Source organism: Bidens hawaiensis, unplaced genomic scaffold, assembly GCF_021521415.1.
Source record: "Bidens hawaiensis isolate Kalapana, Puna unplaced genomic scaffold, B.hawaiensis_p1.1 tig00055796_1, whole genome shotgun sequence".
Taxonomy (NCBI): Eukaryota; Viridiplantae; Streptophyta; class Magnoliopsida; order Asterales; family Asteraceae; genus Bidens; species Bidens hawaiensis.
The window spans coordinates 40,646-55,596 of NW_027500049.1; positions in this window are offsets into that span (position 1 = coordinate 40,646).

The following is a 14,951-nucleotide window of genomic DNA, read 5'->3' on the forward strand; positions in this document are numbered from 1 at the left end:
ATGCTTATATTCTTACATGCTAATGTGTTTACCACTTTTGGTTGGTTTATTCATAAAATCCGAATCTATTTGGTATTCTCTTATAGACGGTGTCGTTAATGTATTCTTATTAACGATCTCATATAAAATCCGAATCTATTTAGTATTCTCTTATAGACGGTGTCGTTAATGTATGCTTATTAACGATCTCATACAAAATCCTAGGCTATTTGGTATTCTCTTATAGCAAGGTGTCGCTAATGTATTCTTATTAGTGATCTCCTTTATCCAAATTATTGCTATTATTTATTGTTTCGTATACAAGTTGTGGAATTTCTTAGTATATTCATATTGTACAAAACTATGAAATTGCTCACCAACCTTTGTGTTGACAAAACTCTATCTTATGCAATGTTACAGGTTTGAGTTTTGTTGACTCGAGGACTTTACGAAAAATGTTATCAAGACTATTAGAATATTAGCAAAACGAACAATATATTATTTGGTGGTTGAATTCAATTATTGTATGAACTAGTTATGTGATTCTTTTTGTTTTTATGAAACTAAATGAGTTGATTAAATATTGTCACTTTAATAGTGTCTTGTGTTCTTGGGCAAACCGTTGCACCTCGACATGTTCCGCCGCCTTTGGTCGGGGTGTGACAGATTGGTATCAGAGCCATAAGACTATAGGATAGGTTGTTAGACATAACGACCTAGTATATTTTTTTGCTTTAGGGTCCTTAACGTGTTGCCTATACGTGTTTACCATACTCGATTGTTCATTTCACTTATTTATTCATATACTTATTTATTTCATCAAATCGTAAATATACACAAACACCCGAAACATACTAAGGTATCCTTACCTTACTTTTGTTTAATTTTATATATACACATACACACATTCTCATAATAATCTAAGGTATCCTTACCTTACTTTTGTTTAATTTTATATATACACATACACACATTCTCATAATAATCTAAGGTATCCTTACCTAACTGCAAAAACATTAGTTTTTATTGTGTTTTATGGATCACGAGCTTAACTTGGATCCCGTTGTTTCAAATCTCCTTAAAGATAGTCTCATATGAGACGACCATTTTAAGTTGTCGAATGCGAGCGTTCCGGTCGCCATCCAAGTTTTGTTGTTGAAACATAAAAGCCTCGGTGGTACGTGGACTAGTGTTTTGACATCCCGTTGTATCTCGATTTTTGGTATATGCAAAATGCAGTAAGTCTTGCATATTGTTATTTAACCAAATTAAATAACATTACAAGTAATATGCAAAATGCAAAATCTCTCATAACATAAATTATCCATATAACTTATTTATTACACAAGTGCAAATATTTAGAAACCCAATTTCCAAATATTCTAAGTGTTGATATTTATTTATTTGATCTCATTATAAATAAATATCGTGGTGTTTTTCTGGCTTGTTATTAGGTATGACCCGACTTGAATCATAACGTATTAGCCACATCAACTCTAATATGTGTCTTGGGCAGACCGAGTCTAACAATCTCCCATTTGCACAAGATAGATAGAAGATTGATGCAAATAGAAAAATATCTCCTAACAATTTACTACCCCTAATACGTATGACGAAGTGCCATTCAATAACATCATCCCCTTCAAGTCCGTTACTTGAATATGATTTATGTGAATCTATCATTTATCCTTTTGCCACAGATGTCATGTCAAATCCTGAGACACATAGTGATCAGTCTCTGTTGTTTTAACTTAGCAGGCCTTAGACATCTTACTCTCAACGAATAAGAGGGACAAATACCCTTTTGACTGCATACGTCTCTCACAATCACCTAGTACCATACCTGATCTTAATCTTATGTGCCGTCATGTTTCAGAGCAGTGAAGAACTAAGTCAAGGAATAATGTTTGGTGAATATCAAGACCCAATATGTATCTCAGGTCGGAGGATACTAAGATATTCGCCTTTACTCAAATTTACTTATGACCACCAATCACAAGGAATCCATGCGCTAACATTTGAGGGCGGGTCTGTCCGATATTTGTTGGATTTTTACAAGATTATCAAAGTCCATATAACCCATCTATATATGTAAAGCGCAGCGGAAATTAGTTTTAAATCTTGTTTACCGAATACACATAAAACCCGTTTTATGTTAAACCCAATCCAGGATCCAAATACGATTTACATGCTATCAAAAGAACCATAGGGTGTTAGATTACATACCTTTAAATTTCCAGTAATTGAAAGGGATGATATTGAGAAAGGCGAGTCTCCAATGAAGGAAAATCTCAAGCTAGCATACCCTTACAAGCTAATCAACAAACACCCAATTTGCTAGGATTTGTCACTTGCTTGATCCTCTTGTTCTTCCTCTTGATTTCGGCCGAAAGAAGAGAGAAGGAAGAGAGAGTTTGTGTGTGAGAGAGAAGGTCTGATTGTGAATTCTCTAAGAATTCTAATCTACCAACCAAACTTCATGCATGTTATTGGAAACACAAACCAGGAGAGAGAGAGAGAGAGAGGGAGAGAGAGAGAGAAAGAGAGAGAGAGAGAGGCGTCGGCCCCTTTGGGGATTTCCCCCCAAAACTCGAATCCAATTTTTGTTTATTTCTTTTAATTACATTCATGTTATTTATCCAAATAAATAAAATCTTTGAAAATATAAATTATCCACATAATTTATTTATCACACAAGTGCAAATATTTACAAAACCAATTTCCAAATATTATAAGTGTTGTTAATTATTAGTTAGATCATATCTAATAATATATATCGTGGTGTTTGTCTAGCTTGTTATTGGGTATGACCCGACTTGGATCATAACGTACTAGGCACATCAACTCAAATATGTGTCTTGGGCAGATCGATTCCAACAATCTCCCACTTGCAAAAGATACATAAAAGATTGATGCAAGTAGCAAATACTGCCTAACAACGGTTTACTACCCCTAATACGCATGACGAAGTGCCATTCAATAACATCATCCCCTTCAAGTTCCTCACTTGAAATTGATTTAGGTGAAACTATCATTTATCCTTTTGCCATAAATGTCATGTTAAATCTAGAGACACAGCGTGATCATTCTCTGTTGATTTAACTTATCAGGCCTTAGACATTTAACTCTCAACGAATAAGAGGGACAAATCCTCTATTGACTACATACGTCTCTCATTATCACCTTGTACTATTCTTGAGCTTAGCCTTATGTACTGACATATTTCAGAGCAGCGAAGAACTAAGTCAAATTATACTATTTGGTAAATATCAAGACCCAATATGTATCTCAGGTCGGAGGATACTATGATGTTCGCCTTTACTCAAATTTACTTATGGCCACAAATCACAAGGATTCCATGCAGTAAATTTTGAGGGCGTGTCAGTCCAATATTTATCCCATAAATATCTATGAACCTTGGCAGCAAACCCTTGCTTTATTCATACCCTTTGAATATCTACCAATCCATGTTTATAATAGTCTTACCTTCAAATTTGTTCCCACAAATATGATCGACTACGGACGTTAAGAATAATTAACTTATTCATGGATTTAAACATGCTAAAGTGGAACATAACTCAAAAGCCATAATCATAAACCATAATTATATGATGGAGTCAAAATAACAATCGTTCCAATATCCAAATACAAAATTTTATCAAATCCAGTAACTATAATATCGAAGTCCTGAGGCACAAGTATGACCTTCATGCTTTGGCCTTTCTAGGACTTTGTGAGTGGATCCGCAATGTTTTGATCGGTGTGAACTTTGCGAATACATATCTTTCCTTTTTCATCCTCATCCCTTATGTAGTTGAATCTCCGCTCAATGTGCCTTGTCTTATGATGTGCACGGGTTCCTTGATTTGAGCAATCTCACCCTCGTTTTCACAAAGATCTCTAGAGGGTCCTGAATGGTACAAACTATCCCTAGGTCAGCAATGAACTTCCTTATCCATGCAGCTTCTTGAGTTGCCAATGTGACGCCAATGCATTCCGATTCAGTGGGGGAAAATGCTATCACATCTTGTTTTGCGCTCTTCCAAGAGACCGCCCCACCATTCATAAATAAAACATATCCTGATTGTGATCGAGAATCATCTTGATCCGTTTGGAAACTCGCATCCGTGTAACCCTTTACAACGAGTTCCTTCTCACCATAGCCATATATTAGAAACATATCCTTAGCCCTTCTAAGGTATATCAATAGTCTCTTAACAACCATCCAATGTCTACTTCCCGGATTTTGTTGGAATCTACTTTTCATGATCAAGGCGCTTGAGACATCCGGTCTTGTGAATATCATTGCATACATGATGGATCCTATAGCAGATGCATATGGGATTCCTTTCATTTTCTCTTGTTCATCCTTTTAGCTTGGACACTGAGACCTACTCAATATCGCTCCTCTTTGAATAGGTACCAAACCTTTGTTAGAGTCCTCCATCTTGAACCTTGTCAAGATTTTATAAATGTATGCACTTTAGTTTAAACCTATCAACCGCCTTGATCTATCTCAATAGATCTTTATTCCCAAAATATAGGAGGCTTCACCAACTTCCAATCCAGGCTTTTACACCTTCCATGGATGGAATGTCATTTCCAAATAGTAGTATGTCAACAACATACAATACTAAGAAAGTAATAATGCTCCCATAAGATTCTTTATACAAACAAGCCTCATCTGCGTTCTTGATGAATCCAAATTTCTTAACCTCTTCATCAAAACGGTGATTCCAACTTCTAGATGCTTGTTTCAATCCATAGATTTATTTTTTTACCTTTCATGCTTTAATAGGATGTTGTGGATCAACGAAACCATCGTGTTGAACCATATCGACATCTTCTTCAAGATGTCCATTTAGAAAAGCGGTTTTGACATCCATTTGCCAAATATTATAGTCATAATATGCGGTTATAGCAAATAATATCCTAATAGACTTTAGCATTGCAACCAGTGAAAAGGCCTCATCATAATCAACCCCTTAAGTTTGAGTAAAACCTTTTGCAACAAGTCTTGATTTATAGGTATCCAAGTTTCCATGCATGTTTGTTTTCTTCTTGAAAACCCACTTACTTCCAACCGGCTTGGAGTTAAGAGGTGATATAACCAAATCCCATACTTGGTTGTCATGTTTGGATTGCATCTCAACGTTCATGGCTTCAAGCCATTTGTCACGATCAGATTATGACATTGCATCACGATATGTGGTGGGATCATCCGTTTTACCGTCAGAGGGTGTGAACTAACAGGATCGGAATCATTAGTTATAATCAAACCATAAAAACAAAGTTTTCAAACCCCGAAAACTTTTACGAGTAATTAAATGCGGAAGCGTAAAAACCATAAAATAAATGTTGCGTCACGCAGGACGACGTAAACCCAATGATAACAGTTTTAAAATAGTTTGCATAACAAAAGCGTTTTCAAGCAATGCATGATCCTATACAGCGCGCCCGCCTCGGCTACCTGAGAATAACATACTAAAAGTGTCAACACGGGGTTGGTGAGTTCACAAGTTTATATAAAATAAAGCGTTTAGCGTTTTGCGTTCAACGTTTTGCGTTCAGCGTTTTGCGTTCAGCGTTTTGCGTTACCAGATAGTGTTAAATCAATTATATATCGATAGGTAGCTAGCCTATACAACAAGTATTACTAAGTGTTCGACACCGAAGCTGACTGTTTATCAAGTGCCTTGTCACCAGGTCATCCAGACCATGGTACGTGTTAGCCAAAATTACACCCGCTCGACTTCCAGTGGAGTTTAGCGTTGGGTGGGGTTTGTCAAACCCAGTAGTACTACTCAACGGTGACTCGCTATTATCCAAATATTAACCGGTTCGATGTGTAGGACTTCAATTATTTCGTTTGCCACTTAGCCTTTACAAGTGATATATAATTTACTAACAAAATCTTAAATGCGTTTTTCGGAGTATGTTATCTCCCCCAAGTGAAAAGCGTTTAAAACAGTTTAAAGGGGTAAGTGAAACTCACTGTTTGCGAAGAATTCCCAAAATAAATCACCAAAGGATGCGCGCCACAGAAAAACTCTCTCTAGCGTTCTAAAACAACAAAGAGATTTTTCTAAGTGTCGGAACTATTATCGAGTCTCTAGACTCAGCACATAATACCTATGCACACAATATGTTTCGTGTTTCGTTTGTGAATCGTGTGTGACTTTAACAAGTACATTTGTGATACATTACATGTGTGAGCAATTATTTACGTGTCATGTATTAATAATGTACATCACTAGCAGTTACTCCCCGTGAGGGCAATTTGGTCACACATAACAATTAACTAGCAATTATTTCCCGCAAGGGCAATTTGGTCACTTAACTAGCCATTATTCCCTGCAAGGGAAATTTGGTCAAAACACGACAATTAATTAACAATCATTCCCCTCAAGGGAAATTTGGTCAAAACACGACAAGTAACTAGCAATTACCATGTTTCATGCAACTTTTACAAAATTCAGCAACTAGTTTCTTAACGACAGAATTCTACTTGTAAAACTAGTCTATTCCACCGATCATAGCATCTCAATTAATTTACCAAAAATCATCACAAAAGCATGTATGTGGTAGGTTTCCAGAACATATTTTTTTGTATTTTTTTTCTCCATATATATTTTTCACAATGATCAATTTACCACAGCAAACTCATAATAGTCAAATTTATGCGCAACAGAATGTTATTTGAAATTCCCGTTAAACGAAAAATCCAACAAATGCAAGACCAATTGTTCTTAACTCAACAATTTAACTTCCAGAAGTGGAACCAACCCATTTGGCCTTGTAGTTCATGAGATATAATATTTACAAAACAACCTAACAGCAGGTCTAACAACTCAGCTTTGCACAACGTTTTTGTAAAATCATAAAGGTTAACTTTTACACATCCAAAAATTGCAAATTTATATTCTTTAGAAACTAGACTCAACCTAGTTAACTGTAGTATCAATTATCTCGACCAATTTTCACATTCACACCCTGTTACAGTCAATTGAACATCAACAACACAATCTGTCAGAAACTGTTTGCAACAAAACTCAACATATTAACCATCTATAGACCACAATTCATTCATATAACATTCTAGACACCATAATCACTATCCATGCACATCAATTACACATTACATACATGATTAGGGTTTTGCTTGAACGAAAATTAAAGAAACAAGCAATTATCATGCAATAACATCCTTTCTAGTTATCAAATCAACAATCAATACATAATTAACCATCATCTAATCAAAACAAGTCATATGAACATTATATATATAATTTCCAGATTTTAGGATTTATAGTTATACCTTCAAAAGCACAAAAATAAGCAAGAGGAAGGTAGAAGATGACTAGAATCGGGTGTAGGATGCTTTAATTGTGAAAAACAAGATCAAAAACCAAGAGATACGTGTGTGTGTGTGTGAGCCGATCCAAGGGAGAGCAAGGGGGGGGGGGGCTGCCGTCAATTGTGAGGGAGAGGAGAGAAAGAGATTAGGGTTCTAGGTTAATATTAATAATAACAAGATGTTACACTTTAGTCCCTCAACTTTTAATTGTTACTTTTCTAGCTTAATTAACTAGTTCTTGTTTCTTGTCTAGCATCACACATAATATAATTTAGTATCACATATGTCTATCACATAATTATTGTTTTGACATTTTTCGTTTATTCATCAATTGTTTGCGTCAACTCGTTTGCGTTTCGGTGCAATTCCCGAAATACTACACATGTAGTAAGTGTCAAGCGTCATTTAAACCCTAGTTTAAATGTAATGAGGTGTGCGTTAAAGATTCAGTAATCTTTAAGTTTGAATTGACGGAGTTGAGTTAACGGAGTTAACCTGAAATTGACGATTGTCACATCGATAAGGGCCAAAGTATCGTGGGTTGAGTTTGTTTCGCTTCCCAAAGCGAACCACACCTTTCCAAGGTGAGACTTTGAGTAACACTTGGTCATTCACTTGAAATTCGAGAGGTTTTCGGCGCTTGTCGGCGTAGCTCTTTTGGCGATCTCGTGCTTCTGCCATGGGGTTTCGGATTTGAACAATCATTTCCGAAGTTTCGAGTACCAGTTCTGGACCAGTGATTTGGCTGTCACCCACCTCTGCCCAGCAGAGTGGTGATCGACACTTCCGTCCGTACAGTGCTTCAAACGGCGCTGCTTTAATACTTGCGTTGTAGCTGTTATTATACGAGAATTCTACCAAAGGTAGGTGAGGTTCCCAACTTTTTCCGAAATCCAACACGCATGCACGCAACATGTCCTCTAAGGTCTGAATAGTTTGTTCACTTTGCCCATCCTTCTGAGGATGGTATGCTGTGCTCATATCAAGACGGGTGCCTAGTGCGCTTTGTAGTGACTTCCAAAAGTGCGAAGTGAAACGGGAGTCTCGATCGGAAATGATTGAGACAAGCACTCCGTCTCTAGACATCACTACTTTCATGTAGACACGAGTCAATCTTTCCATTTTGTCCGATTCCTTAATCGCTAAGAAGTGTTCCGATTTAGTCAACCGGTCAACGATCACCCAGATGGTATCGCATCCTGTCGGTGTTTTAGGTAATCCCGTGATAAAATCCATTGAAATGTGTTCCCATTTCCACATTGGAAGTTCCGGTTACTGTAGCAGGCCAGATGGTTTCTGGTATTCTATTTTGACTCTGGCACAAGTCAAGCATTTGCTCACGTAGGTGGCAATGTCGGCTTTCATGTTCGGCCACCAGTAAAGTGCCTTTAAGTCATGGTACATTTTATCTGAGCCAGGGTGGATAGAATATCGGGCTTGTGAGCTTCGTCCATCACTAGAGTTCTCAACTCTCCGTATCGTGGAACCCAAATCCGGTTCTCAAAATATCGGACCCTGTCCGATTTGGTTTCAAGTTGTTTGTTCGTGCCCCGCATGAGTTCCGATGGAAGATTATCATCTTTCAAAGCTTTAGGTTGGGCATCGCGAATCTGATCGGGTAAGTTGTTATGAATCGTGAGTTGCAATGCTCGCACTCGCCTGGGTTTATCGGTTTCTTTTCTGCTGAGGGCGTCGGCCACTACATTGGCCTTTCCGGGGTGGTACTTGATGGCACAATCATAATCCTTAAGCAGCTCGACCCAACGACGCTGTCGCATGTTCAGCTCCTTCTGATCGTAGATATGTTGGAGACTCTTGTGGTCGGTGTAAATGGTAAACCTGGTACCGTACAAGTAATGCCTCCATATCTTAAGGGCAAACACCACAGCTCCGAGTTCCAAGTCATGGGTCGTGTAGTTCTTCTCGTGAACCCGTAGTTGTCGAGAGGCATAAGCTATAACCTTCTCGAGTTGCATCAGCACACAACCGAGACCTTGTATCGATGCGTCACAATGTACCTCGAAATTCTCTGTTCCCTCGAGTAGGGCTAGAATAGGGGCGCTACAGAGTTTGGTTTTCAACAGTTGAAAAGCGGATTCTTGTGCGTCACCCCAATTGTACTTAGTGCCTTTGTGAGTCAAAGCGGTGAGGGGTTAAGCAATCTTTGAAAATCCCTCGATGAAACGCCGGTAGTAGCCGGCCAGTCCTAGGAATTGCCGCACCTCAGTCGGAGTCTTAGGTGCTTCCTAGTTTTTGATGGCTTCTACCTTGCCGGGATCGACATGGATACCGTTCTCGTTGATCACATGTCCTAAAAAGTGAACCTCGCGAAGCCAAAATTCGCATTTCGAGAGCTTAGCATACAGTTGCTCCTTCTTCAATAATTCCAGAATTACCCTTAAGTGTTCTTCGTGGTCAGCCTTGTCCTTGGAGTAAACGAGAATATCATCAATGAACACAATCACAAACTTGTCGAGGTACGCCTTGCATACTCGATCATGAGATCCATGAATACGGCTGGTGCGTTGGTTAAGCCAAAAGGCATAACTGAAAACTTATAGTGACCATACCGAGTCCTGAAAGCCGTCTTTGAAATATCTTCTTCGCGTACTCTTAGTTGATGGTAACCAGACCGCAGATCGATCTTCGAGTAGTAACTCGATCCTTGGAGCTGGTCAAACAGATCATCAATTCGGGGTAAAGGATAACGGTTCTTGACCGTCACCTTGTTCAACTCCCGGTAGTCGATACACATTCGGAAAGTCCCGTCCCTCTTTCGGACAAATAAGACAGGGGCTCCCCATGGCGATGAGCTAGGTCGGATAAAACCTTTATCCAATAAATCTGGCAACTGAGTGGACAGTTCCTGAAGCTCCGCCGGTGCGAGCCGATACGGGGCTCGTGCTATGGGTGCTGCACCGGGTGTCAACTCGATTTGGAATTCGACTTGTCGTATAGGAGGGAGTCCAGGCAAATCCTCCGGGAAAACTTCCGGAAAATCTCGCACAATCGGTATCTCTTCAATTCGCTTCTCCTCCGCGGGTTTCTCAACAATCTGCGCCAAAATTGCCGGATGACCATTTCGTAGATACTTCTGCGCCTTCATGAGGGTGATAACGCTGGTGGTCATGCCGCTTCTCTCGCCCCGGATCGAAATGATCTCGCCGGAAGGGGTAGTAATGTGGACTATCTTGTCGTGACATATAATCTCCGCTCGGTTCTCGGATAACCAGTCCATGCCGACAACGACATCGAAACTTCCAAGTGTAAAAGGAATAAGGTCGATATCAAAAACATGACCTGACAGTTTTAACTTACATCCCGCAAGTACATGAGTCGTTTCTACAGACTTTCCGTCGGCTAATTCTACTGGAAACTTAGCATCTAACGGGGTTGGAGTTAAGTCTAAGAGTAGACTAAAGGCTTTAGACACAAAACTCCTATCAGCTCCAGTGTCAAACAATACAGAAGCAAAACAATCGTTCACAGGGAACTTACCAGTCACCACGTACGGATCATTGCGGGCTTGACCCGACCCAATAACAAAAGCTCTTCCTTTACCATTGTTTCCACCACCACTGCCACTTCCATTACCTCCATTGTTGTCGTTCTGTTTCAGCTTGGGACAATCTTTCCTGAAATGACCTTCCTGCCCACATTCGAAACATCCCTTCGTCGTCATAGGTGGCTTAGGAGCACCCTTTGCCGCCAGGTCTCCTTTATAGTCCTTTGCCTGGTGACCCATCTTTCCGCATCTCAGACAATTGACACGGTCACACGGCCCAGCATGATGATAATTGCACCTGTTGCACTTCGGATATTTCCCAGCATATCCGCTCGAACCCTGCCCGCCACCGTTGTTATTGTTATTGTGACCCTGATTGTTGAAGCCCCGAGTGAGTTCGGGCTTACGGTAGTGTTGTTGCTGTGGAGGGTTCGAGGATGAGGATCTGTTGTTGTCAAACTTTCTCTTTCCATTGCTCGGGTTGTTGTTGCTGTTGTCAGTAATCGGGCTGTCACGGGCTTTAGTGGTTGAACCCTTAGGTGGTACCGCACCTTGGGTCACTACTTGATCCGTTAGTTTGTGAGCTAACCGGATCGCTTGTTAAATCGTGGCTGGTCTGGAAGACGTCACCATGCCCTGAAATTGCGGTGCTAACCCATCAATATACATTTCAATCCTCATACTCGGCGGGTCTACCATCCGTGGACACATCACAGCTAACTCGTGAGAACGGGTGGTGTAGGCTTCGATTTCTGAACCCACCATCTTCAATGACCAAAACTCGGATTCCAAATTCGCAATCTCCTCCCTAGGACAGTACTCTTCTCGCATCATGTTCTTGAACTCCTCCCAGTTCATAGCGTTAGCCAGTTCCAATCCAAGGATCTGCACGTTTGAATTCCACCAAGTGAGGGCAGAATCTTCAAGTGTTCCAGCAGCAAATTTGACCCTACTGGCAGGGGGACAATTACACATCTCAAACGCCGATTCGGCCTTCTCATCCCAACGCAGGAAGCCTATAGCTCCCTCAGTGCCCTTAAACGTACTGGGCTTGCAGTCAAGGTAATTCTTGAAGGTACACGTTCCAATTGGACCTCCAGCTTGGTTCTGGACATGTGCGGCTAGAGCGGCCGCCGCATGGTCGTTCAGCAGAGTTTGGAGTTCTGCTGCAGTCAAGTTGATGTTACCGCGACCGTGTCTAGATGTCATCGTCTGAGGACACCTCTGAGTTTGCCTCCTCCTCAGCCGGTTCTTCCTCCGGTTCCTCTTCGGGTTCCTCCTCGGGATCTTCCTCGGGATCCTCCTCAGGCTCCTCTTCGGGATCTTCTTCGGGTTCCTCTTCAGGCTCTGCCTCAGGTTCGGCTGCGTTCTGAGCAATTTGCATTTGTAAGACATCGCAACGCTCTAAAACTATCTCGGTTCGGGTCCTTGCTACTTGGAGTTGCTCTTGCAAGTCTATCATCTCGGTTTGCATCTTTCTCATAATCTTCATATGTTGATCACTAGCCTCTTGCATTTCCTTCATTGTCGCTGTCATGCGGGAAATTTCTTCCTTAGTCTCGGTTCCATCTTTTAACAGTCCGGATACGTTCGCTCTCGTATAACGCATGTAACCAACATCACGCTCCAAACAAGAAACAACAGCTGCGAGCACACGCTCTATAGGTTCGGTTATAGGTGGTAGGGTGTTGGGGTAAGCATGATGGCTTGGGTGAGGTAGCGGGGGAACTTGTTCGCGATAGACCATACGCCTAATCATATTAGGGTACCAATCCCAACTAACTTCGTTTTCGTACATGCCTCCGGATACGCGATACCTCTTCAGTGCAGGAGCTTCGAGTTCCGGGATTACACGGGGTGGCGATGAGGTAGGTAACTACGGTTCCTTCCCATGAGCATGAGTCATCGGATCGGATGATGATGATGGTGGCGTCGACATCCCTACAGGTAAGCCGTGTATACGCGCGTATGAGTGAAAGAGGTAAAGAGATAAGATTACAAAGACTACACAAACATATGCAGTGCGTATCATTATAACTAATGGGTCGTCGCGGTTATAGTCTAGTATGCATGCAATTTCTAGTTCGCTATAACCAATGGCTCTGATACCAATCTGTCACACCCTCAAAATCCACTAACGGAGTTTTACCGTCAGAGGGTGTGAACTAACAGGATCGGAATCATTAGTTATAATCAACCCATAAAAACAAAGTTTTCAAACCACGAAAACTTTTACGAGTAATTAAATGCGGAAGCGTAAAAACCATAAAATAAATGTTGCGTCACGCAGGACGACTTAAACCCAATGATAACAGTTTTAAAATAGTTTGCATAACAAAAGCGTTTTCAAGCAATGCATGATCCTATACAGCGCGCCCGCCTCGGCTACCTGAGAATAACATACTAAAAGTGTCAACACGGGGTTGGTGAGTTCACAAGTTTATATAAAATAAAGCGTTTAGCGTTTTGCGTTCAACGTTTTGCGTTCAGCGTTTTGCGTTCAGCGTTTTGCGTTACCAGATAGTGTTAAATCAATTATATATCGATAGGTAGCTAGCCTATACAACAAGTATTACTAAGTGTTCGACACCAAAGCTGACTGTTTATCAAGTGCCTTGTCACCAGGTCATCCAGACCATGGTACGTGTTAGCCAAAATTACACCCGCTCGACCTCCAGTCGAGTTTAGCGTTGGGTGGGGTTTGTCAAACCCAGTAGTACTACTCAACAGTGACTCGCTATTATCCAAATATTAACCGGTTCGATGTGTAGGACTTCAATTGTTTCGTTTGCCACTTAGCCTTTACAAGTGATATATAATTTACTCCCCGTGAGGGCAATTTGGTCACACATAACAATTAACTAGCAATTATTCCCCGCAAGGGCAATTTGGTCACTTAACTAGCCATTATTCCCTGCAAGGGCAATTTGGTCAAAACACGACAATTAATTAGCAATCATTCCCCTCAAGGGCAATTTGGTCAAAACACGACAAGTAACTAGCAATTACCATGTTTCATGCAACTTTTTCAAAATTCAGCAACTAGTTTCTTATCGACAGAATTCTACTTGTAAAACTAGTCTATTCCACCGATCATAGCATCTCAATTAATTTACCAAAAATCATCACAAAAGCATGTATGTGTTAGGTTTCCAGAACATATTTTGTTGTATTTTTATTACATATATATTTTTCACAATGATCAATTTAGCACAGCAAACTCATAACAGTCAAATTTATGCGCAACAGAATGTTATTTGAAATTCCTGTTAAACGAAAAATCCAACAAATAAAAGACCAATTGGGTTAGGTTATTAACTCAACAAGTTAACTTCCAGAAGTGGAACCAACCCATTTGGCCTTGTAGTTCATGAGATATAATATTTACAAAACAACCTAGCAGCAAGTCTAACAACTCAGCTTTGCACAACGTTTTTGTAAAATCATAAAGGTTAACTTTTACGCGTCCAAAAATTGCAAATGTATATTCTTTAGAAACTAGACTCAACCTAGTTAACTGTAGTATCAATTATCTCGACCAATTTTCACATTCACACCCCGTTACAGTCAATTGAACATCAACAACACAATCTGTCCAGAAACTGTTTGCAACAAAACTCAACATATTAACCATTTATAGACCACAATTCATTCATATAACATTCTAGACACCATAATCACTATCCATGCACATCAATTACACATTACATATATGATTAGGGTTTTGCTTGAACTACAATCAAAGAAACAAGCAATTATCATGCAATAACATCCATTCTAGTTATCAAATCAACAATCAATACATAATTAACCATCATCTAATCAAAACAAGTCATATGAACATTATATATATATAATTTCCAGATTCTAGGGTTTATAGTTATACCTTCAAAAGCACAAAAATAAGCAAGAGGAAGGTAGAAGATGACTAGAATCGGGTGTAGGATGCTTTAATTGTGAAAAACAAGATCAAAAACCAAGAGATACGTGTGTGTGTGTGTGTGTGAGCCGATCCAAGGGAGAGCAAGGGGGGGGGGGCTGCCGTCAATTGTGAGGGAGAGGAGAGAAAGAGATTAGGGTTCTAGGTTAATATTAATAATAACAAGATGT